The sequence below is a fragment of the Xyrauchen texanus genome, chromosome 13, assembly GCF_025860055.1.
Source record: "Xyrauchen texanus isolate HMW12.3.18 chromosome 13, RBS_HiC_50CHRs, whole genome shotgun sequence".
In the NCBI taxonomy this organism is placed as follows: domain Eukaryota; kingdom Metazoa; phylum Chordata; class Actinopteri; order Cypriniformes; family Catostomidae; genus Xyrauchen; species Xyrauchen texanus.
In genome coordinates this window covers 23,383,500-23,409,348 of record NC_068288.1, presented here as the reverse complement: position 1 = coordinate 23,409,348, position 25,849 = coordinate 23,383,500, and the positions used below count along the sequence as shown (strand labels likewise).

Here is a 25,849-nt window from a genome sequence, read left to right as displayed (position 1 = left end):
CTAAAATTGTATGGACCTACAGAGCTGAGATATTGTTTTGAAAACCTTCAGATGTGTTCTGCTGAAGAAAGAAAGTCATACACATCTGGGATGGTGTAAATGATGAGAGAATTTTCATTTTTGGGAGATCTGACCTTTTAATAAATCATATTTGGAGACTTAAAATTAGTATGTAGTAGCTAAAACCATTTTTCTTCTTCACTGACAGTAATTTGGTGCAGTTTGTGAGCTGTGGTCCTGTAATTGCTATGGAGCTAATTGGAGATGAAGCGGTATCAATCTGGAGAAAGGTTCTTGGGCCCACTGATTCTGGAGTTGCTCGAAAAGATGCAGCACATAGTCTCAGAGCCCAGATTTGGAACAGACGGCACTAAGAATACAGGACATGGATCAGACTCATTGGCATCTGCTGCACGGGTAACAACCAAAATAGAAAACATAAATCTCCAGTTCAATCATTATTTACTCATGTTGTTCCAAATCTGGATGACTTTCTTTCCTCCGTGGAACACATCAGTAACTGTTCACTTTCATTCAGTGGAAAAAAAGATGCAATTAAAGTAAATGGTGACTGAGGCTAACATTCTGCCTAACATCCATTTGTGTTCCATGGAATAAAAAAGTAATATGGGGTTGGAGCAACATGAGGGTAAATGAGTAATTGATGGCAACTATCCCTTTAATGCATTTTATTCCAGCAATATACCAAAACAGGCTACAAAAATGTTTGGTCATGTTTCCACTCTGTGAATGATATATCATAGGATTTGAAAGAGCCCACTGCTGGTTATGCATGTCTGATAACCGAATGCTAATTATATTTGTCTGTTAGGAGCTGGAGTTCTTCTTCCCCACCACTGCATGTCACAGCCCCTCCAACACAGCCAAATACTCAGACAGCACCTGCTGTATCATCAAACGACACAATATACTCATAATCAGTGCTGGGTAAGTTGCTCAAAAACAGTGATCCACAAAGTATGTCTCTAAAATTGCAATCAGACTACATCACTGATTACTTCATGAAAAAGTGACCACATTACTAATTACTTTACTTTAAATTTACTTTCTAAAACCCTTCTAATACTTTTTGCAGAGAAGGTTTTCTTTTTCTGCCCAACATTTTCATAGTAATGTCTATATTTTCTTCTCATCCATTGACTCCAGTTATACACTCAACACCATGCATTTCTCCCTCACAATGACTTGATATGTTACTTTTTGACTTCAGATTTAATTAGATTACAGTACAGCTAATTGCTTTGTAATCACATTACACCCAACACTGCTCATAATGTCTAACCAAGCATCTTTGATATAAGCCATTATAAATGAGATATAGCTATTTGTGCTGTTTGTAATTTATTATTAACCCATACCTGATACTAAACTTTTTTGTGTGATAGGTCACAGTATCATCAGGCGAACTTACACTGCAAATATCTTATAATCCATCACTCTGTCCCAGTTAATCACTTATGCCACTTAAATGCTGTTCTCAAGCTCTGCCCAATCAGCAGCCACTCATGAGTGTCTCTACTTCGGACACAAAACCTGGCCAACCAAAGTCCACATGTGTGTGAATCCAATGCCATTACCTAGACCTTTCCAGTGTTTTAGGCTTAGTCTAGGCCAAGGCTAGATTTGATAAACTGGCCTTTCAGAAAAACAAATTATCTCACTCTGAGTATACAAATCATAAAAACACTTTTTCCACAGGAGAATGGTTTCCCTCCGCTGTGTCTGGTTCCTCTCAAGGTTTTTCTTTCCACTAACTAAACGTCTTATGAAGTTATGAAGCCTTTGGCTTGCTCACTGGGGACTTAAAGATATTTAGCTATATTTTTCTATAAAGCTGTTCTTTGGGGGCTTTAAGACATTAAGGCATGAATTTCTGTAAAGCTGCTTTGAAACTGTGTTTATTGAGAAAAGCACTATACAAATTTGACTTGACTTTAAATAGCAAAGCGTGGTGTTGCGGAAGGCCTCGTTTGTTGAATCGTCTGCAGATGAATTAAAGGGCAGTTTTGCAAACCAGGGTGTCACTTCAGAATCCTTTAGGTCCTTTTGTGCTTGTCTTCTGCTTGTACAACTCCATCCCCTCCTGGCCTACTGTTTTGTTGTTAGTTGTTGCTGAGTGTAAAAAAAAGTGTAAAAAAACAAAAATATTATGTACTCTTGACCAAGCCTTCGCTCTGGATTTGTCCAAGTCTGTCCCCTGATCCCTTTTCATGAAGCATGCCGCCAGGGTGCTGAACTGTAAAATCTCAAATCCTTTCAATAGGGCTGTGGTAGATATTTCACATAGTGGTCGTTGACTAAGCAGGCCTCTCGTTGATTTTGTACATTGCCGTGGGCTGATTAACCTGGAGGGAATGTTACGCACATATACCAGATCCCCAACAATAGAATGCCCAATCACTTAAAAACACAGAAATAAAAATCATGCGTCAAGCCTTCTCACAGTTTTTATCCACTTTATATATTCATTTTAGGAATTTTTTATCTTTCATTGTAAAATAGTTTCAGTGTGCAGCTTAATGGATACTTGGACATATGACTTAAAGAGATAGTTCATCCAAAAATGAAAATTGTCTCATGATTTACTCATCCTCTTGGCATCCCAGATGTGTATGGCTTTCTTTCTTCTGCTGAACACAAATTAAGATTTTTAGAAAAATATTTCAGCTCTGTAGGTCCTCACAATTGAAGTGAATTGGTGCCAACATTTTGAAGCTCAAAAATCCTCATAAATGGAGCATAAAAGTAATCCATATGACTCCAGTGGTTGAATCCATGTGTTCAGACACAATGTGATAGGTGTGGGTAAGAAACAGATCAATATTTAAGTATTTTTGTGCTAGAAATTCTTCTCCCTACCCAGGATGGGGTTTAAATGCACAATTAATGTGAATCACCAAAAACAGAAGAATAGGAAAGTGAAAGTGAAGTGGAGATTGACTGAGCAGGGAGGATTATTTATAATAAAAAGGACTTCAGTATTGACCTGTTTCTCAAACACACCTATCATATCACTTCAGAAATATGGATTTAACCATCAGAGTTGTCTTGATTACTTTTATGTTGACCTTATGTGGATTTTGGAGCTTCAAAATGTTGGCACCTATTCACTTGCATTAAATGGACCAAAAGAGCAAAAATATTCTTCTAAAAATCTTCGTTTGTGTTCTGCAGAAGAATAATGCCATACACATCTGGCATAGCAGGTGAGTAAATGATAAGATCATTTTCGTTTTTTTTGTGAACTAACACTTTAAGCTGTTTCTTCTAAAAGTGGATTATTTCTATTTTCAACAATTGCTCGATAAATTTGTTATTAGAATGTCCTCTTCATGTTAAACAAGGGTAACTTAGTAATGCTCATACGAGTCAAAGATCCTATTTTAAGAGCACTATGCCTTTAAGTGCAGCGCTATGCGATACAACATATGTGTGAAGTCATTCGCCATGAACATAAAGATTTTATGTTTTTGTGCATGCAAAAGCTAAGTCTTGGTGCAAGTGGGTTGGTAGAATTGCTAGGTCAAGTGCAATTTAATTCTGATGCTCTTCTCCGTTTATTGCACCTTCTGTGTCCGTTTACATATAAAATTTTCTGTCAAGCAGCGTCAGTATAAATGAAAACATCCCATTTATAAGTATTTGATAGTGTAAATGGGCTGAATGCAATGCATACCCTGTTCTGTAATAGTTTTGTTGCCTGCCCGGCTTCGGACTGTGATGTATGCTTTGTATATTCGCTATTGGTCTCTCTGGGACTGTTGGCTCTTGTCCTGCTCACCCGTGTCTCACCTGCTTGAAACATGCTTTGCTTCTCCTATTGTTCCCATTGTTCATTTGTTTGTAATGTATATTTGTTATACTGTATCGGTGCATCTCAATTGGAAGGCTGCAGCCTAGTTAGGCTGGATATCTTGTCCTCCACATCATCAAGCACCGTTGAAGGTCATATCAGTTGTGAGGACACATGGAAGTCTCGTTTTGCTGCCTTCGTCCAGCTTATTTTGGATGATTCGGTCACCCACAATCCTTTGCACAATTCCGTTTTTGTTTATTATTAAGTATATATGGGAAAACATAAAATGGATGTGCACTCTCCTGGTGGCTTCCTCCATTTCTACAATGTAGTTCACAAATTATGTATTTTCAAAATTTTAACGCTGTGACCTTTATGATGTAGCCATGCAGACTTACTAGACTGTCTCATTCTTAGCGCTGAATGCTGAGGAGGAGCCTAGCCTACATCCTCAGAAGGACTGGTCTAAGAAGGACACAGCCTTACTAGGCTGCAACCTTTCATTTGAGAAGCACTCTATGTTTCTCTTTTTAAAGTTTTAATTTTAATTTATGCACAGTATCCTTGAGCTTTACTTGCACAATAGACAATACAAAATTTATTATATTATCAATCATTTTTTATCTACTGACACACAAATCATGGCTAGTATTGAAAGTGATTGATAGCTTTTTATATATCATATTGTGGTGGAATCCCCAAACTGTAAATGTAGGAACAGAGTTTGTCCAGCTTGGAAAATTTTGTCCAGCTTTCTTATGGTGCAATGATTTTAATTAGTTTGTGTCATGCTCCCAAGCAGTGTTCGAATTGAGTCCGAGCTCTTGGGGGTCCCTTTATACCTACTCCTACCTACCCTTATACAGCTTGTGTATTTAAAAATATTGCGGGAGGGTCGCTCGTGACAGGTGCAGAATAATAAATGGACAAAGATATTTCTCCACATAACATCAATGTAACTTTATAACTGTTTGATCATGAACTAACATGTAGTTATATATAAATACCGGCAAATCTAAGTTCATATTAAGTGCGTGCATATTAACATCTAGTGATGGTTTAATTATATAAAAGATGATTTAATGTTAGTAATTTAGGTGTACCTACAATCAGATATCAAAGAAGAATTTTATTTGTCAAGCATCTTTTGAATTATATTATTGTGATGTGAAAACGAGGATCCAGTCTGCCAGTGTCACTCAGTCACCATCTGTAAGTTCCTTCAGAAAACAGCGCAAGGTGTGTTTAGACTTTTCCGATGAAAAAATATCTGGTTTAGGTTATTTATGAAAAGTGGGACAGATATGGACAAAGTTGCATTCTGTCAGTGCAAACATTTAAAAAAAATAGTTTCAAGTTTCTATTATTCTACTTTTTATGAAACACCCTTAACTCTTATGAGAGGTCTGGGACACCTCCCTCACCTCCCCCAAGCCCCCTCAATTCGAACAGTGCTCTCGAGTCCACTAGCAAAAGAGATGGCAACCAGTGATTTATAGAGGATTGCTTCCATGATTACCTTTTGATTAGAGATCTGGTGCCCACCAGGTCTAAAAAAGGAGTATATAAAAACAGCCAATAATGAAAGACCCTGCTGAGAGAACATCTACATGGCAGTAATTAGTTATATATAATTACTGCCAAAAAATGTATATATTAATGATATACATTTTTGCATTAATTTCACCCTGTGAAATGTCACAAACAGTGTTTACTTCACCCTGTGAAATGTCACAAACAGTGTTTCAGCTGTCGTGAAATGCAAAAATATAAAAACAACATTAGGAATCAAATATCAGTGAATTTCAACAAGTTTTGAAGTATAGTTTTTAAGTCATGGAAATAAGTTAGATGGAATTTCCAGTTATGCTCTTTCGAATTCATTTGCTAGAAATTGCTAGTTTTGAGTGCAATCTCTGTAAAATAATTGTTATAAAATCCTTATCCTGTCTAAGCAACTGGAAAACTTATGAAAAATCATGGAAATTCATTGGGCAAATGGATGTGCGAATCCAGATAGTATAACAATAGATCAAATTAAAAGGTTTCCTTTACTCAACCAAAAATCATACTTATTTTATGTTTCATGGACTCTAAAAAATGATTGCAAATTAAGTCCTGTATGACCTTGTTTTGTTTTAAAAGAAAAAATATATAATTGAGTATTCATAGTAGCAATGCATTCTATAGGTGAGGTGTAAAGGTCATGGCTCTCTGAATTGCCTGAACATGGTTAACACTCGAATAATCAGCATACCATAATTAATGGACAATCATTTACTCAGATCTATTGTAAGGATTGCAGCAGTTTACCGGTATACCACGGTATGAAAATCGTCGGTTTTCATACCATGTACATCTACGGTAATGAGAAGAAAAAAATGCAACCGGACGGAGAATCTCACCTGCACGTACGCATCTCCTTTCCTGCCTGTCAGACTCATCAACTTGCGCCCCACACACACACATGCAGTGGAGAAAATGTCAGAGAGAAGCGAGGCGTGTGTGTGTGTGTGTGTGTGAGTTAAAACAGTGTTTCTCAACTGGTGAGTCACAGCTCTATTCGGACTGGTCGCAGACATCAGGGAAAGAACGATGCCATGGTTCTCCCATTGAAGATATTTCGGCGGCCGCCCAAGTGATAGCCTATTTAGGACAGCTGAGTCAGATTTAACGATAATCTCGCAATCAGCTAAAGGCTTCTCATCTCCACTGTTGCATGAGTGTAACAGAACAAGCTCGTGATCATGGTCTGCTCTGCTCTTTGGCGTGTGCGTGCAACAACCAGGCTTCCCTCGATATTGTGGAGTGCAGACCTCAAAACTGATGTGATAAATGTTATTTCTAGGAAGACTTTTCTAGTTTAAAGCATTACGGGGGAAGTTTTAAGATGTGTTTCAGCTAGTACTTATTTTTTTATAAATACTATAATTTGTTATTGTTATTACTATTATATAAGACTAGCTACACTGACCTAACCATGGTAATGGGGAGCCTTTCCTTCTGTGTAATATGTATGTTCTGTTTGAATTATTAGATTTAATTATTATAAATAATTAGAAACAAACGGGATAATAATGGGCTCATATAAGTAAATATGCTCTTCAATTTTTTGTTGTCAACAACAAAAATAATGTCACTTGATGCATGTCCTTGTACTGGAAAACCATGAATAAAACTATACAATATAAATGGAAATGCGACCCAGGACACATTAAACACGTTTTTACTATGGTGTGTCGCCACTTGATGTCCAATGTAAAATCTGTCCTGAAGCAAAACCAGTTGAGAAGCACCTGGTTAACTCACCTAACAGTTGAGTTAAAAGTACAGACAGGAGCAGTCTGGCTATGCTGTTATGCACCTACAGTATGTTAAATATTATTAATCATAGGACATTACTTTAAAAGCTCATACAGCTGATGTTGTTTTTAATTTAGTAGTTAATTTAGCATGCTATGCTAACATGTAAACTAACATGCTTTAGTTATATAACATGTTGTAATTTATATGTTATTTATATTTACATGCAATTTGTTTATTATGGTTATAATTCGGTTTATTATTATAATTATGTTAGCTTTCTTATTTATTCTATTTATTTTCAAATGGGAGACTTTTTTTTTTTACACATACTTCAATAATAAAAGAAATTGTTTCAATTTTCAATTATAAAAAAGTGTTTGTTCAACCAAAAAAAAAAAAAAACATCTTTAAGGGTCATTGAAACTGATAATAATAATTGTGTACCGTATTCCGTGATACCGTGATATTTTCTGAGACTTTTATCGTACCATGAAAATCTCATACCATTGCAACCCTACCTATTGTCATGGCTTAGGGTCATATCAAAGAGTTGCAGTGCACTTTTACTTGCCCACTGTCGCTCATGTTCTTTTAATAGAATACAAAGTTTAACCAAGAAATAGTGTGTGGTGTGAAATTAGTTTTCTAGATGGTTAATATAGTCCTCAAGGTCATGTTACTTTCACTGTTAGCTTAAACTTTGGGCATTGTTCATTAATGCATTCCGAGATTCATGTCACATAGTCCAAAGTCCATAAGTTAAGTTAGTAGTTGAAAGAATCTGTAAAAGTTCAGCCTATTGATATTAACTATTGATGTCTTTATCTGTTCAGTCAGTGGAGATAAATACAAAAAAATAAGCGTACATAATTGATACAGTATTTGGCATTCACTATTTGTTATCTTGTCATCCAGTGATTTTAAACCTCTCAGGCAGCCAATGGGAAAAAAGTTTGATTTGTTGTAAACTGGCACATGACTGGAATAGAGAAACCAGGCAGCGTTGATACCATTTCTTGCAGCAGGGTGGATTGTCTGGAATCTGTCAGAATTTAAACCTTTAGGGACACCAGTGGTTCTGAGGGAGAGTAGAGATGAAAATGTCATTCACATCGATCAGCCACAACACTGAAACCACCTGCCTAATATTGTGCAGGTCCCCCTCGTGCTGCCAAAACAGCACCAACCCACATCTCTAAATAACATTCTGAGATACTATTTTTCTCACTGCAATTGTACAGAGTGGTTATCTGAGTTACTGTAGACTTCGTCAGTTCAAACCAGTCTGGCCATTCTCTGTTGACCTCTCTCATCAACATGGCATTTCCATCCATGCTATTCTGAGATGCGGGTTGGTGCTGTGTTTGTGGCACGAGGGGGACCTACACAATATTAGGCAGGGTGTTTTAATGTTGTGGCTGATCGATTTAAATGTCAAAGGAGAATTCTATGGGGGCAGTTACCACTATTTAAAAGCAAACAATCTGCCATGCGGTGTTCATACTCCTTATCAACTACACAATATCATATTGTGACAATAAAGTGATTTGATTTTGATTTGATTTGAATAAGTGTAATTTCCCCCCTAATTTCCCAGAAAATGTGAAATTGATATATGGAAATGTTAAGCGGATCCTTTTCTATCCTTGCCTTTTTCACATTTTAAATCACATTTGATTAGCACTGTGCAGTATTTTGGTCAGATTTTGCCCTTTAAAGGTATGGAACTGGTGATTGCAAGCTGTTGTACCAACTTGTCAGAGCTGGGAATTACATTCTACACATCAGCAAACTTAATTGCTTTATGAATAGACATAAACTTATCTGACTGCACTGTGATCGAATCAGGAAGAAAAAAATTAATTATATAGCCTGATTGTTAATAACCTCAAATAGCTACATCTGTGAAAATATGACACACTGCAATCTGTAGTTTGATACTATTGAAGATACAGCTATTGAAGCCACAAAACCCAAACTCTGTTGATGGCTGCACTCCCCTCTGTGCCCTTATTAATGTAATAGCAGATGTAGAGATTTGCTCTTGCGTTATTGAGATCAAAGTCTCTCCTTTGAAGTCACTCCTTCATGATCTTGTGAACTGCTTGTTGACCTTTAGTTTGGCATGATCGGTTAAACAGAAGGTCAAAAGTCTTATTTGAAACTTACAATTCTATAACTTTGAGGACAACCACCCTGGAGAAGACTATGGTTAAAGGCCTACACAAGGGTACAAAGAAAAAAGGGCAGGATCAAATCAGTTCTTAGCTCACTGCTACTTGGTTTTAAATGTGTTAGCATCTCAGATCAGTTTAGTCTTGAACTGCAGTTTATGTTTCTAAAAGCACATACATATACCCTGTAATACACTTTGATGTCCTTAAATGTGAGATTCATTATCACTTATTAGGCATTTAGAGCATTTATTATTTAAACTGTTGGTCTAGTTTTTGATAACTATTTTCCTCTGAAGACTGTGATTCTCACAATCACTTATGCTTATATTGAAACCTTATTCCCTAATACCATACATTGAAAACAGCTGACGAGTCTTAAGAATAGCAAGAAATGCATAATCGTAAGCAATCGTATGAGATCATATGGCTCATACGAAATGTACAACTTCTACTGTTGTGTACCTCGGAAGAAAGAGAAATTGTAGGGTTTTGAGGAAGCGTTCTGAAGCTTTATCTTAAGTTTAACCAGTATTACTGGTTATTCACATACATCGTACATAGGACAGTGAATAATACATCGTGTTCACAGACATTTCCTTTATTAAAAGAAAGTGGTGGATTGGAGATTAGCAAAAATGTGATGCATGTATTGTATTGATATGATATTGGTTGGTGTGCATGTAAAATAAAAGTTATTATTGTACAATTTTGCCATGTCGTACGGATTATTACAAATCATTATGAGACTTTGTTGGAATTTTGACAGACTTTTGACTAGAGATGCCAAAAATTGCATTCATGACTGTACAGGGTGACAGTATAAATGTAAATTAGGCACTTTCATTAGAATTTTAATCTGAGGACTGTTGTTGCCTCCCTTATTTTTACTTTGTGTTTTCATTTAAATGCCATTGCTTTCTGATTGCCTTTTTGTTCTATTTTAATGAGATAGTCTGCACCTGCATTAATATTTTTCTTTTCGTTTTATTTACAGCATTGACCGGGAAGATACTGAAGTCAATAATAGAAAATGGATTTGAGATGTCTTCCCTACAAATGGAACGTTTGTTTTTTTTAGGGAAATTTGAATTATATAATGTTTTGTTTTTTAGCCACTGATGCTGCTCAGTTATTAATAGGCATAGTTTGCCCCAAAATGAAAATTCTGTTATCATTTAATCACCTCCGTTTTTCTGTGGAACACAATAGGAGATGCCTCAGTCGCCATTGACTTTCATTATATGGGAAAAAGATTAAATAATAATGAATGGTGACTGAGAAATTAGGTCTGTTTTGGAACAAACCATGTACTATTCCTTTAAATGTTACAGATAGATGCAAACAATAATGATATTAACATATCAGGAATGAAAGATACATATCATTCATAAATGTTAATATATTTAATGAGCAAATAATCAAACCTATAACATGTAGGGCAGTAAAATGAACTCAAAGTCTCTCTTTTCCCAAGAATAAAATCATATTCACAATTTTCACAAGGGCAAGCACAATATTTTTTCTCTTTGGTGTAACCTGACCCCGCCATCGACCATGCAATCAGTGATTAGACCAGTGGCCTCTGACATCTCCAAATGAGTCTTCTGCTGACCAATTACAGGGCTGCAGCTTTGTCACATGGCCTTGCTGAAAATAGTGTACACAGGATGCCCCAGGTCAGAGTGGATCAATGAAGGGTTTGTTACTATTAAAAAGCATGTATGTCCAGGACTGTGTTCGTGCTATAAAAAGAATATCAGGCAGTGATAATGGAGTGTTGGAAAGAGCTGGCCTGGAAATTTTAAACTTTTATCTCTATGTGTTGGATAACCCTCCAAATGTGCATTGACTTGACAGAAATGTGGTTTTACTGCATCGATACTTGAATAGTGTTTTTGTGTATTTCTTTTATTTTTTTATTATTCAGTATTGAAATATTGACTTGGGTTTTCCATTATTTTGCAGTTTAACATGGATCGAGCCAATGCTGAAGAATTTTTAGAAGTTTATAAAGGGGTTGTAGCAGAGCACACTGTAAGTATAGGTTGTTGCACTCTATTTTGTAAAAATAAAAGTAAATAAAAAAAGTAAAAAAATAAATAAATGTATCTGCTGTTTAATTGCTATTCACAGTTCCTCCCACATGAGTTCAGTTGTGCCTTTTGGAGCACTGATGAGATTTCAGTTGTGTTTAATTATTCATTAAAAGAAGAGGTTGCAGTCACTGGAGCATTGATTGCTGGAACCATTCAGCTGTGGTAATTGCATGTGCACCTGTCTTCCAAACCCAAGTCACAGCCAGGACTTATAAAAATATATGAATGCTTGCTTCATGGCAATTTACCCTAATTGGATCACAGTACGAGGAATTTTGGTTAACAAGAACACATTTTACATTCATGTTTACTATTAAGCTTTGATAAATTGCTCTCTTGCCTTTTGAATTTCAGCCAAATAGCAATATCTTATTCAAATAGTATCCACACAAGTCTTTCAGACCAAAACATTTAGTCGATTTTCAGTTCTGGATAATTGAGGCCAGAGGCAATTCTGGAGTACAGAACCGTCAAGTCTGTTGCCATGAAAACTGTCTCATCAACATATTGATTGCCTCACATTCACCAAAACACAAATTGTGCACTGCAGGTGCAAGGTGCCAAAATAGCACACTCTACTGAGCAAGACACTATGTCTGAGCTGTACCAGTGTTAATGCAAAGGTCTGCATTAACCAGTGAGTATTGAAAGTATAATTGGATTTGATCATTTCTTTGCTGATAAGAGAGTGGGAGCCAATAATGTTGTTCTGCAAAAATACTCTATAGTATTTTTGTCTTATTTGGCTGCTGGAACACACCCCAGTAGTGCCAAGCAGATCTTATCATGATACTTTAGCACAGTTTTTTTTTCTCCTTTCATTCAAATTATAACTTTTAGTTAATGCGACATTTCTGTGGAATCAGATTATAGTGAACACTGAACTTCCCAATGAAGTGTGATGTACCTAGCAGCACCATGTTGCCATCTCACCACTCAATACCCCTGCTGATCTCATTATGTAATTTATGGCAAGGCATATGGTAGTCATTTAATTTTAACCTTACATCTGACCTCTACTTCAGACATGAACGTACAGTATGAACGCATGATACAAAACTTTCTTTTTAAAAATACAAAAGGAATTATTTTCTTAAACTTAAATGTATATTCCCGGTTTTCTTTATTCCACTTGTACTGCATGTAACATAGAGAAGGCCATATATAACAGTACTTGGGTAGCAGAGGTTGTGATTACATACCCGCTAATAATGACTTTGGCTGAAATGGAGAAGCCCTTTGATCAGCTTCTCTATCTTCATTCTATAACGATAACAGTACACCAGTCAATTTCTAATTGGTTTCTAATAGTTGACATGAATGACGATGAATTTAGTGGGTATATACGTAAGCAACTGCAACCTTTGTTGTTTTCATGTTTGTAGATTTCATAAATGTTTTTTTATATATATATATATTTTCTCGTAGTGACAAGAATTAACCTATACATCGTACGTGGATTTAACTGATACGATTCATGTGGGAACTTGTTCCAAAAATGAATGATAACTATGTTAAAAGCTGCCAATTTTCAACTTCTTTTGTACTTTTTCTTCCTTTTAGAACATAAAACTACAACAACTGTGGACAATAGGGATGTTTTGAAACCAAATGTGTGTGCCTATACCGATATCTGATTATTTAGAGCAACATCTGCCAATACTGAAAGTTTTTAATACTACCTTATTTAAAATCCCTAATAATTAATTACACAACTTCGAACAAATGTAAATAATAAATGCATTCTCTATGTATCTACAGAATAACTGGTCTCAATTGTAAACAAAACACTGAAACAGAAAGCACATTATTAAATCACATTAACTGAGTTCTCAACAGCCTCCTCCTCTTAATTTTTTGGAATGTTCTTAATTCACATTAACTGAATTCTGAATAGTGACGCTTGTGCCTCTTAACTGAAGCAGCCTCCGTTTTAGTTTTAACAAATGGGTCAGATTCCTTGCTTTGTCTAGCTTTAAGATGAGAATCAATTCAGTTGTGTTAAAACTTTTTTAACGATAGTTCCAACTCTTCATTCAAAGTAATTCCACACAAGAGACATTTTCTTTCTCAAACAGCATGAGTTGTAGGCTGACTGACTGACATGTTTTTCCACCCCCTTTTAAAAAAATCATCCGATAGTGCAGTTAATTGCTTTTATTGTCTGATAACAATGTTTGGCTTATAAATCTGTGCATCTCTAGTAGACACTGTAACTTGAACAGGGATATGAAAGCTCATGGACAGTTTAGTGGTCTGTGCTTGTTGGGCACTTCACAATGTCCAAGTTATCGAAATACCCTACATAGTTTTACATGCCATACGCAGAGGCCAACTCATCAAGCCAAATTAACAGAGGATGAAAACTAGTCTTGTTACAAATGACCTGTTCCAAGAACAATAGCAACAATTGTTAGCTTTGACGTCCTATTATTTATATATTTATTAATAGCTGGACTGGTAACCCGAGTCCTCCAGCTGCTTCAATGTCTTCCCAAGGTCTGTTCAAATAATAAGCTCTTTCATTGGTACAGGAACAGCAGGTAGATTGAGGAGAATATTTAACTCTTGACTGCTTGTGTTGCAGAATATGTTGGATGAACTTTGTTCTGGACCTCACATGGCCCTGGAGATCCTTACTACTGACGCACTCAGAACCTTCCGTGAGTTCTGTGGACCAGCTGACCCCGTGAGTGACAAGGCAGTTAAATAACTTGCTATAATTTATTTTCTTTTGAGTTTACCGAAACAGCTTCAACTATACTATTTGGAAATGCCCATGTGCACAATACTGTGATTTTAATTATTGTGATTTATTTTCTATACAGTAGATGTGTGAATCAAAGTTAATTAAATATTTCACCCAAAATAAAAATAAAAAGATTCTGTCATTATTTACTCGCTCTCATGTCGTTCCAAACCCGTATGACCTTCTTCTGTGGAAACAATGCAAGAAAAACCTTCATACGTATTTTCGCATTATAATGAAAATGAATATTGTCTCCAGACTGTCAAGCTCTACAAAGGACAAATAAACACCATACAACCACATAAAACCAGTAGTCGATATGACAAACCTCAGTACAAGATTTGATGTTATTGATGTAATCACACAACTGCTCTATCAGATTATCAATAATTAAATAGAATTTTTTTTTGTCTGTTCGTCTTGAAAGTCATAACAAGGATTCTGCATTTTGTCTTTTAATCATAAAAGTGATTGTACGGTTTTAAAAGACTTGGAAAATAGTGTACAAGTTGTATAGATTACTTTTACTGTGGTTTTATGGCAAATGTTCAGTTTTGAGAGAACTATTCCTTGAACTATGAAATTTCAGGGTTATATCAAGGTGGGATGAAACTTTATTATAACCAAAGTGAACTCTTGAACTCAGTGAACTCTTACTTTATGTATCATGTATTCTCAAGCACTCTAAAGGCATATCAGCTGTACCTCACAGGTAAAAACATGCTTTGTGTCTGCATCAGCTAAACGAAATTGACACCATTGTAAAGGTTTCGTCTTGTAGGAAAGATTAGTCTACCCACTCATGTTGCATGGCGACTGTTTCGGTTCTTGTTGGCTGCCATCCTGCCATTATTGGCAGAGGTAGGCTTTACAGACATGATGTTCCCTTAGATAAGAATTACAATCCTTGTTCTTTTGAGTCTATGGACTATGATTTATCGGCCTTCCCTACAGTACTAAAAGGTTTGATAATAATGTGGACTTTGTCATTTTCAGTGAGGAACTATTTATGGTCCATTTGGCTTTCTGTCAATGGATAAGTATGGCTAGAAATGTGGACTATAGGCTCTGTGGAGTTTAGTCTTTAAGTTTTAAGATGTACTTTTGGTGAAGAGGCTATGGGTCATTAGAAAAAATCTCAACCAGGTAGTGAATAATTTAAAAAAATAACAAAATTTTATTTTATGATATAATATCATGTCTTTCCAAATTCATACACATAAAATGAAAAATGTGGAAGACTTTTGACTGCTCTTATTACCAACCTGGTCTCATAGAATCACGTTATTATGCCTAAAGATTTGCAAAATATTTTTTACGCGGCTCGTTGTACATATCATGGCATTTTCTTGGTGAAATGAACACTAGAGGCCCTACAACACAAATAACTTGTATTACCTTTCACACAAATCATGAGTAAAACTGCAGATTATCAGTTCATAAAAACTTACTTTTGACCTGTTCCTCACATACTGCTATCTTATGATATGTAAACACTAACTCTAATTAGAGCATTACCGTTAACCTGAAAAACCTAAAGTTGCTTTTAGTGCCTCTCACTGGACATTTCATATCGAAACTACGATACGTGTCATGAGCAATTTATAATTTAGCAAAAATGTTGCACACAGTCAAGTAATTTTTATGAGATATTTTATTGATACAATGAGAGTCAATGGGTACTATTGTGTTCCACAAAAGAAAGAGTAAGTTATGCAGATGTGATTTTCTTTTTTTGTGCTAATCTAGGTTGATCCTCTGTTTAATTTTTAGCAGTCACAATGGGAGTAGAAATATGTTGAACTTGAAATCTCCTGTCCTTAAGCACATCCACTTCACTGGTATTATTCTGTTATGTAGAAGATGGACATATTCAAGTTAAGTGGTCAAGTCAAGTGGCTTTTTATTGCCATTTCAACCATATACAGTTAGTACAGTACACAGTGAAACGAAACAACAGTCCTCCAGGACCATGGTGCTACATAAATACAACAGGAAAGAACATAAAACAAACACATATCTACATGAGACTACACAGAACTAAAAGACCTACACATTTCTACATAGTGCATGTGCAAACGTGTGAAAACAGTACAAGACAGTACAATAATTGCAAAACAGGACAATAGGCAAAGAGACTTCCCCATTTCAGCCAAGTCATTATCAGTGCGTTGCTACCCAAGAAGTACTGATATATATTCCCTTCCTTGTGTTTCATGCAGTAAAAGTGGAATAATGGAAACGGAATATACATTTAAGTTTAAGAAAATAATTCCTTTTAAAAAAGTTTTGAATTCAGTAGCAGCACAAAAATTCTGGGTAGATAATACAGAAATGTGCAGAATTGCAAATGGAGTCGGATGGTGTTCAGTTGAGTGTGTGTGTGTGTGTCAGTCCAGTCTCTTAGTGTTAAGGAGTCTGATGGCTTGGGGGAAGAAACTGTTTCACAGTCTGGCCCAGCGGCCCCGAATGCTTCAGTACCTTTTGCAGATGGCAGGAGGGTGAAGAGTTTGTGTGAGGGGTGCGTGGGGTCATCCACAATGCTGGTGGCTTTGTAGATGCAGCGTGTGGTGTAAATGTCTATGATGGAGGGAAAAAAGACCCCGATGATCTTCTCAGCTGTCCTCACTATCCTCTGCAGGGTCTTGTGATCTGAAACGGTGCAATTTCCAAACCAGGCATTGATGCAGCTGCTCAGGATGCTCTTGATAGTCCCTCTGTAGCTTTTCTCAGCCTTCGCAGAAAGTAGAGATGCTGGTTATGAAGCTGGTGTTGAGGGACCAGGTGATGTTCTCCACCAGATGAACACCAAGGAATTTGGTGCTCTTGACGATCTCTACAGAGGAGCCGTCAATGTTGGCTCTTGAAAGCACAATTTGTCCTTTTAATTGACTACATTTATTTACAGTTTGGCTTTGGCTTTGATATAGTAAACATGGTTCCAATGTTGTGACCTTTACAAGGTGAAACTGGATTTCTCAGTCATGGACCCCGGAAAGAGCTCCACACTTCTCAGTTGACAGCCTCGTCCACAGTACTCCCTCCTCCCACTCTTTCTCACACACACACAGGCGTGGACCGGCCATTGGGAAGTTTGGGAATTTTCTACAAAACGGGGCCGAATGGGCCGCGATAAGCTGAAATGGGCCATCACGTTATGACAGCGGCACCCCAACCCCCACCCCCGCTCAACAACTTTTGGGCTGGTTTCAATGTAAAATGCCAGGCCGATTTCTCTTCACAGTCTGCCCCTGCACCCACAGTATGGGGGAAAAGAGAGCATGAGAGGGTGTAGCTCTGTGACTGTAAATCAACAATATCGGGTCACAATAGTAACCCTAATTGTCTTATATCTCACAAGTTCTTTAGTTAGCTATCTAAAATGCACTTTTTAAGCAGTAATTTATTGCATTTTGTACCACATACAAAAGTATTACTTTTGACATGTATAGTTATTATACTTGTATTAACATGTCTATTTCAGTACATAACTGAACTATATAGAACTGTTGAAATGGAAAATCTTCAATATAACTCATTGGGGACAAAAAAGAATGCAGCCTGCAGAGACAACAAAAATGGTACATACAGTACAGTTATATTTTTGCTTATGTCACATTATGGTAAATGCACTTCCTGACATACTGTGTTCTCCTGGCTTTTCCCCTCCTATCTTGCTGTTGGTATGATTACGTGTCTGTGGTTTATAAACAGTGCCAATATGATACGTTGAACACTGTTGTGTACAGTATGTTAGTAGAGATAAATAGGAAGTCTAGATATTTAACTGTAAACATTTTTCAATGTTGCTGTGCATGAATGTGAGTTGTAAGGGAGTTATAACTCACATTCATGTATAAAATATTTACAGTTCTGTAACCCATTTCTGGTGGAGATGGAAAACAAACTTGTAGCTTTCTACATAATTTGGTCAAAAAATCTAATCTGATCTTCAACTAAGTCACAATTGACAAACACAGCTTCAAATGTTGCATTTTCATGTCTTTTTGAACACACCCTGTGAAAGCTTTACTACTAATTTTATGACCAATTTAAACACAAATTCAGGTAATGCCGAAGCATTCACTTACTTTTTCTTGCAACTGGTGAATTGTACGCTCAAACCTTTTAGATCCTTATAAAGTACTGCCTTGTAGTAGTATCAGTAATGTGCATAATTTCCAAGTCATTATAATGAGTTCTACACTGTGACACACCTATTAACAAGGTATGTGTCTACCTTATTTTGTTGCCTTTATTAAATGTAATGTACAGTTGACAGAGGACAGGAAATTAAACTAATTGAGTCAGATTTGAACTATAGTCTCATACATACAGCATGAGTGCCATCTAATTGATGTGTGGCTACAACATAAAGTTCATTCTAATCTTCATTAAGTTGTTTTTGCAATGAATTGTTTGCCAGATAAGCTTTCAAATCAATTGTCTCATAGCTTGCATTGACTTCTGTGTTGATTTGGTATACTTCAAGAACACATTTAAGAATACATGGGTTATACGATCAATAGCTGCAGTTCTCAGAATCTGTATTATGTGTAACAAGCTAGCCCAGCAAAAGAAAAGAAAAAACATTAGATCACAAAGTCAGTGATCCTCTGAAAGAAGAAAGGACTATGGTCAGCTTAAATGGATTGTATGAATGAAAGAGAGAGTGTAATGTTTGAAAATGATTTTCTGCATTGTTTGGGAAGGCTTAGTTGTAATTTATAAAGAGAGGATAGTACTCCTCATCGCCGTTTAAATCTGAAGGTAGGCATGTTTTTCTTTCATATTATTTGAAAGTTTAAAAATCCTGTATAAGCACAAAGATTACATTAATTCACATTGGAATGTAATTTTGTAGAGCCTGACAGTATTTAAAAGAAGTGTCATGCGCGTAAATCTTAAAAAGCATATTTTTGACATCTATGACACCTTTTGTTTGCAGAGTTTTGTGATCTGAATGGTAGAGGTTGGAGGGAAAGGTCAGTGTTTGAGGAGGTTGTTAGTCAGTCTAGATTTAGCATGCTTCACTAACCACTCTTTTGCCTGGTGACCTCCATACCCTTGAGGCTTTTCTAATTCTCGCTCACTCTCTGTCCCTTGTCGCTCTATCTGCCGAAGGCACTTTAGAACAGTGTAATGCCTTACCAACTGGCAGTGAAGTGGGAAGGATCAGGAAAGTGTTCCTGCAAAGTGTGTTATAAAAAAACATTTTTAGTTTTTTTGGTCAAAGACTACACATCATTTTATGGAAGTTGTGATAAATTGAAATGTGTGAATCTTAAAAATAGCCTAAAATATTTTTAGAGAGTTCTGGTCCTATGGAAACCAGGCACAATCTTCTTAAACCTTCTTATATGTGATTCAAAGGTTGCTTTTTCTCTGTAAAATTGAATTTTTACTGCACTGACGGTTAGGTTTAGGGTTGGGGTTTGGTTTAGGGCATATGGTTAAGAAAATATGCCTTCCTGTTGACTGTATCAGATTATTTATGACAAAAAAATGCAACTTGCTTTTGGCGCCACTCTGGAGCTCACAAGTACCCATACGTTCAATATCATTTCGAGCTTTGTCCACTGGGGGCAGTGGTTTAAATTTCAGTAAGAACAGACTGATCTTTCGACTTACTGTGTCTTAATTCACGGTGTGAACAGTCTGTTTTAGTCTGACCTTATCAGTCATTCTTGAATGTATTATGCACCAATCTTTGGTCAAGAACAAATGTTAATTTTCACTGTCACTTTTGCTGCTTGTAGGATTAAACTTAAATCAATCACAGCGTCTAATTTTTAGGGAAATCTTTTTTACAGACGTCTATGTAAAGGTATTTTACAAATATTTTGACACTATCTTCTGACCTATTTGTGTTTCAGTGTTGCTAGTTTTTAGTAATTGTATCAGCGGTCGTGGAACACTGTGCTCCCCTGCAGTACCTTGATGTTACATATCTCTTTATCATGTTGACATGCGAAAAAGAACAAGGGAATATGTGCGACGTAGTGAAACATTCATCATCATCATCAGCATTCACTTAAGAGTTTGGAGTTAAATTTCTTATCCCTGCTTTTAACTCTTAACAATAGTTCAGTGTAACCCTATTCTATTCTGACTCAGATGTCTGTGTTTGCAAGGAAACAGTGTCTTCCCCTTCTGTCGCTCTCTCCACGTTGTGTCAGAGAAGCGACACTAGGGGTCTCTCTTGAGCGCCGATATTCACCTCTGGACTATGAAAAAAGGCCAATGAGAGTTGGCAACCAGTATTTGCATGTCCCGCCCCCGGACATACGGGTATTTAAGCGGCGCAAATACGGGAGTTCATTCAGAAAATTTCTTCGGAGCCGATGGTCGTGCATGAACTCTGCTGCGAGTTACACACCAAGTTCCTGGTTAATCCTCTGACGCTCTGCATGCTGTTGGATCTGACGGCACATAACAGCGGCTTTCTCCTTCGTGCACGGGTGTGCATTCTTGCCCCTGGGCGCTTCGACAGCACAGACAACTCGAAAGAGTTATTCTAAAAGAGTAATTTCGCTCTAAAGAGCAAAACACAGCGGCGTTGAACGTCCTTCTCAGGACGCGTCTTTTTAAAGACGATATTTCCGCCCCTGTGTAGTTTCTGGATGTGGTTGATGTCTCCCCACCTCTGACGGTCATAAAAACTGCCTTGCATTCCTGGGTTGCGATCACACGCAGGCAGCGTTTTTATGAATGGTCTATGTTTTCAGTCGCGAGAACATAGCCATGACAGCATTAGCGGTCGTAGGCTTTCTCTTGTAGTGAGAGAAGCGCTTCAGCCGCCCAGCGCCTCGCCTCCTTCCCACGGGATTGAGGCAGGCGCCGTGGCGATGAAAGCGATCTGGGGACAATGACGGGCTCCGTTTGCCGGGTGAACCCCTCGAAACCCCCGCCTCCCGGCACGCTTGCTTGTTTCTGTCCGAGCTCGGGATGAGCATTCTCTCCAATGGGTTATGTTTTCAGTGTGAGAACATAGCCGCGGCAGCGTTGCGATCTCTGCTTTCTCTTGTAGTGAGAGAGAGCCATCTCAGCCGCCCCCTGCGCCTCGCCTCCTTCCTACGGGATTGAGGCAGGCACCGCGGGCGATGGAGAATGATCTGGGGAGAGTAACGGGACGCTTTCGCCGGGTAAATCCCCCCGAAAACCTCCCGCCTCCCCGGCACGCTTGCCTGCTTCCCTCGAGCTCGGGATTAGTGCGGCCGCTTAACGGCTTACCGTCCGGTCCCTCGAGCTCCCCAGCATTGGATGATGACATCACCGCTGCATCGGAGAGCGTAACAGCGGCGTCGGATGCGGATAACTCGCCTGGGCCGCCACCTTCGGGTCTCCGCCCAGTCTGAGCCTGGCGCAAGAAGGTCCGCTATGCTTCCCGGGCTTAATTGGTTCCGCGGGCATGTGCGCCGCTCACAGCCGCGCCCCTGGATTCCTTCCCGGACGTGCATGACGAGCTGAGCAAGCCCAGCTTCCTCGCTCCTCCGCTCTCGCTACCCTCGGTGGTAGAACGGTCCCAGACCGCTCCCCCTGCACGCCATGGCCCCCTCCTGCATGTACACCGGGCCAGGGCACTTCAAAATCTGCACTTGGGTAGTCCTGTTCTTGACGTGCTGCAGGAACTGCACTCGACCAGGCGATGGCCACTCCGTGGTCCAGAAACGCAACGATGGACAGGCAGTACGGAAGGCAGACAAAGCACGCTTTCTCAAACGCCCCCGTCTCCCAGCTCCGTCCATTCGGCGACACCACTTGACGACTTCGCCCAGCAGTCCTCAGTGGTGAAGAAACAGACGAGGGCTATTTTCAAGCAAAAAAAGCATCCTGCCCTGCCGCAAACCTGCCGCCAGGGGCCATGCCCTGTCTGCTCACCGAGGGCGTCCTCCTGCGGCTTTCAAGAAAGAAAGAAAGTGGTGCTCTGCCTCAACTAACAAGTGAGTGGGACCAGCTCTCAGCCCCAGCGTTGAGCCCCCCGCAGAAGTTGGACGCCCATCGTCTCACGGACCCCCTTGAGGACCCAGAAGGCTCCCAATGAGACCGAGACGTTAGCTCCGGAGCTGGTAAGACCACTCCGTTCCCCGGTGGAGGGCCGGGAGGAGAATTTTTTGTTAAATTCGTTACACTCTATAGAGCTATTTCCTTGTTGTCTCTGGGGTCACCTGGCCCGCAAATGCCGTTCTCACGGCACTCTGCTTTCAGGCCTCAACAGTCCCGGCTCCATGGACGCGGTGTCCCCGCCTTCAGCCTCACGACTGTTCCCCGGCCGGCCGGTTCAGACGAGTCCAGAGGACGCCAGCATCAGACCTCCTCCTCAGTCACGAACCTGCCCCCTGCCGGGTGCGCGGAGCAAGGTAAGTGCTTTGAGTTTATTCTCAGCACCGGAGCCTCGGGACGCCACGTTGCCTCCCGACGCCACTTTACCTCCCGACGCCACTTTACCTGTTCCGCACCGCTGCGAAGCCCAGCCGGGTACGTCCAAAAAACTCGTCCCCTTGGTGCCCCTAGCATGGAGCTTAGAGGCATGGCTTTCACTTCCTAACCCGTCACGCTGGCTGCACCGGACCATTCGACTCGGTTACGCAATTCAGTTTGCCAGGTCTCCGCCCCCCTTCGTGGGCGTACATTTTTCCGCAGTACACGGCCAACATGCCCATTCCCTGCGCGAAGAAATCGCCTCCCTTCTATTAAAGGACACGATAGAGCCTGTCCCTCCAACCGAAACGAAGAAGGGTGTCTACAGCCCTTACTTTGTTGTACCCAAGAAAGGCGGCGGCTTACGACCGATCTTGGACCTGCGAGTTCTCAATCGGACATTGTCCAAACTCCCGTTCAAAATGCTCACCCAGAAACAAATTCTATCTGGCATCCGGCATCTAGATTGGTTCGCAGCGGTAGACCTGAAGGATGCGTACTTCCACGTCTCAATTTGCCCTCGACATCGACCCTTCCTACGGTTCGCGTTCGACGGCCAGGCGTATCAGTACAAAGTCCTCCCCTTCGGCCTGTCTCTGTCCCCTCGCGTCTTCACGAAAGTCGCAGAGGCAGCTCTTGCCCCGCTCCGAGTAGCCGGCATACGCATACTAAATTACCTCGACGACTGGCTCATACTGGCTCACTCTCGAGAGTTACTATGCGCACACAGAGACCAGGTGCTCAGGCACCTCAGCCGTTTGGGGCTTCAGGTCAACCGGGAAAAGAGCAAGCTCTCCCGGTCCAGAGCATCTCTTTTCTCGGTCTGGAGTTAGACTTAGTCTCAATGACAGCACGTCTCTCCAACGAGCGTGCTCAGTCAGTGCTGAAATGCCTCGCTTCCTTCAAGCCAGGCGCCGTGGTCCCGCTAAAGCGTTTCCAACAGCTCCTGGGGCATATGGCATCCTCCGCGGCGGCGCGCTGGGGTTGATGCATATGAGACCACTTCAGCACTGGCTCGGACTCGAGTCCGAGGCGAGCATGGCGCCGCGGCACGCTGACGTAAAAGTTACTTCTGCCTGCCGCTAAACCTTCAAACCCTGGACAGACCTCTGCTTTCTAAGGGCAGGTGTACCCTTGCAGCAGGTGTCCCGACGCGTTCTGGTCACAACCGACGCTTCCAAATTGGGTTGGGGCGCCGTGTGCAACGGGCGCGCTGCCGCAGGCCGGTGGAACCGAGGCCCGCTGCGCTGGCACATCAACTGCCTAGAGCTGCTGGTTGTTTGTCTGGCCCTGCAGATGTTTCTCCCGTTAACTCGGAACAAACACGTCCTAGTCAGGACAGACAGCACCACGGTCGTAGCCTACATAAACCGCCAAGGCAGAGTACGCTCCCCCCACATGTCACAGCTCGCCCGTCATCTCCTCCTTTGGAGTCAGCAGCGACTGGAGTCACTGCGCGCCACTCACATCCCCGGCAACCTCAATGTGATAGCGGACGCGCTGTCAAGACAAAGCTTGCCTGGCGGGAGTGGAGGCTCCACCCCAGTCGGTCCAGCTGATTTGGGACCGGTTCGGCAAGGCTCAGGTAGACCTGTTTGCCTCCCAAGAAACCTCCCACTGCCCGCTCTGGTATGCCCGGACAGAGGCTTCCCTCGGGGCAGATGCGCTGGCACACAGCTGGCCCGCGGGGCTGCGCAAGTACGCATTTCCCCAGTGAGCCTTCTTGCACAGGTGCTATGCAAGGTCAGGGAGGCCGAGGAGCAAGTCATTCTGGTAGCCCCCTATTGGCCTACCCGGACTTGGTTTTCGGACCTCACGCTCCTCACGACAGCCCCTCCCTGGCGAATTCCCCTGAGGAAGGACCTTCTTTCTCAGGGACGGGGCACGCTCTGGCACCCGCACCCAAACCTCTGGAACCTCCACGTCTGGCCCCTGGACGGGATGCGGAAGATCTAGCCGGTCTACCATCTACCGTTGTAGATACAATCAGCCAAGCCAGAGCCCCCTCTACCAGGCATCTTTACGCCCTAAAGTGGCGTCTGTTCATGGACTGGTGTTCTTCCCGAGCCGAAGACCCGCAGAAGTGCGCAGTTAGGTCAGTGCTCGTGTTTCTTCAGGAGAGGCTGGAGAGGAGGCTGTCCCCCTCCACCCTCAAGGTGTAAATGCGTCCTGCACGTAAGAATACCTGCTCACTCCTGTATCAGCAGTTCACGTACACGGCTCAGCGCGTGGCGCTTTTATAAGTGGACCCCTAGTGTCGCTTCTCTGACACAACGTGGAGAGCGACAGAAGGGGAACGTCTAGGTTACGTATGTAACCTCCGTTCCCCGATGGAAGGAACGAGACGTTGTGTCTCCCCTGCCATGTCGCTGAGCCGAGCCACTGTTGTGGCCGGACCATTTCCGGCTCCTCAGAAAAATCCTGAATGAACTCCCGTATTTGCGCCGCTTAAATACCCGTATGTCCGGGGGCGGGACATGCAAATACTGGTTGCCAACTCTCATTGGCCTTTTTCATAGTCCAGAGGTGAATATCGGCGCTCAAGAGAGACTCCTAGTGTCGCTTCTCTTGACACAACGTCTCGTTCCCTCCATCGGGGAACGGAGGTTACATACGTAACCTAGACGTTTTTTTTATTCTCATCATCTAGATAAAACTTCCTTAAACTACTAGATTGTTTTAAAATGTGCCAAATTAAATTGTGTATTATTAGAACACAGGAATTCATTGTTCAGTTCTTGTGTAGTAACTCTTGAAAAGCTTTGTCTGTAAATACCTACTAATATTTTCCGCATTGCTGCATTCGTTTACATTCCCTATTTGTCTTGTACAACTTATGATAAGCTCCACGGCTGACTTTTGTCCAATGTTAAAAAGAAGGAATTAGCCATTTGTTTTCTGTGTGAGAACAAACCAAGGTTCAGTTCTCTTAGTTGTACTTAAGTCTGTTGTGGTGTTGGAGTTCATGAATAATGCATTGTGCCGACAGATTGTATCCACTTACAAAGTTCAACTGACCGCTTGTCAATGACTCACAGGCTTTCATCTCCAGGTGCCAAGTCAAGTCATTTTTCACAACACGCATCGTTTCAAAGCAGCTTTACAGAAAATCATGCATTTACAGAAAGTGAAACTGTAATGTCTATTTAGTCTTAGAGTCATCATTGTGTCGTTTGATTAAATATGATTGTAAACTGTGTATAAAAATAAATAATTAAATAATAATTGTGTTTAGAACCCCAGTAAGCAAGCCGAAGGCGACTGGCAAGGAACACAAAACTCC

General features: G+C 40.4%; 1 pseudogene; it reads left to right on the top strand.

The window, feature by feature from the left end:
- LOC127653739 (nucleoside diphosphate kinase 7-like) overlaps positions 1 to 25,849 on the top strand; it is a 48,528-nt pseudogene that overhangs the window by 12,000 nt on the left and 10,679 nt on the right.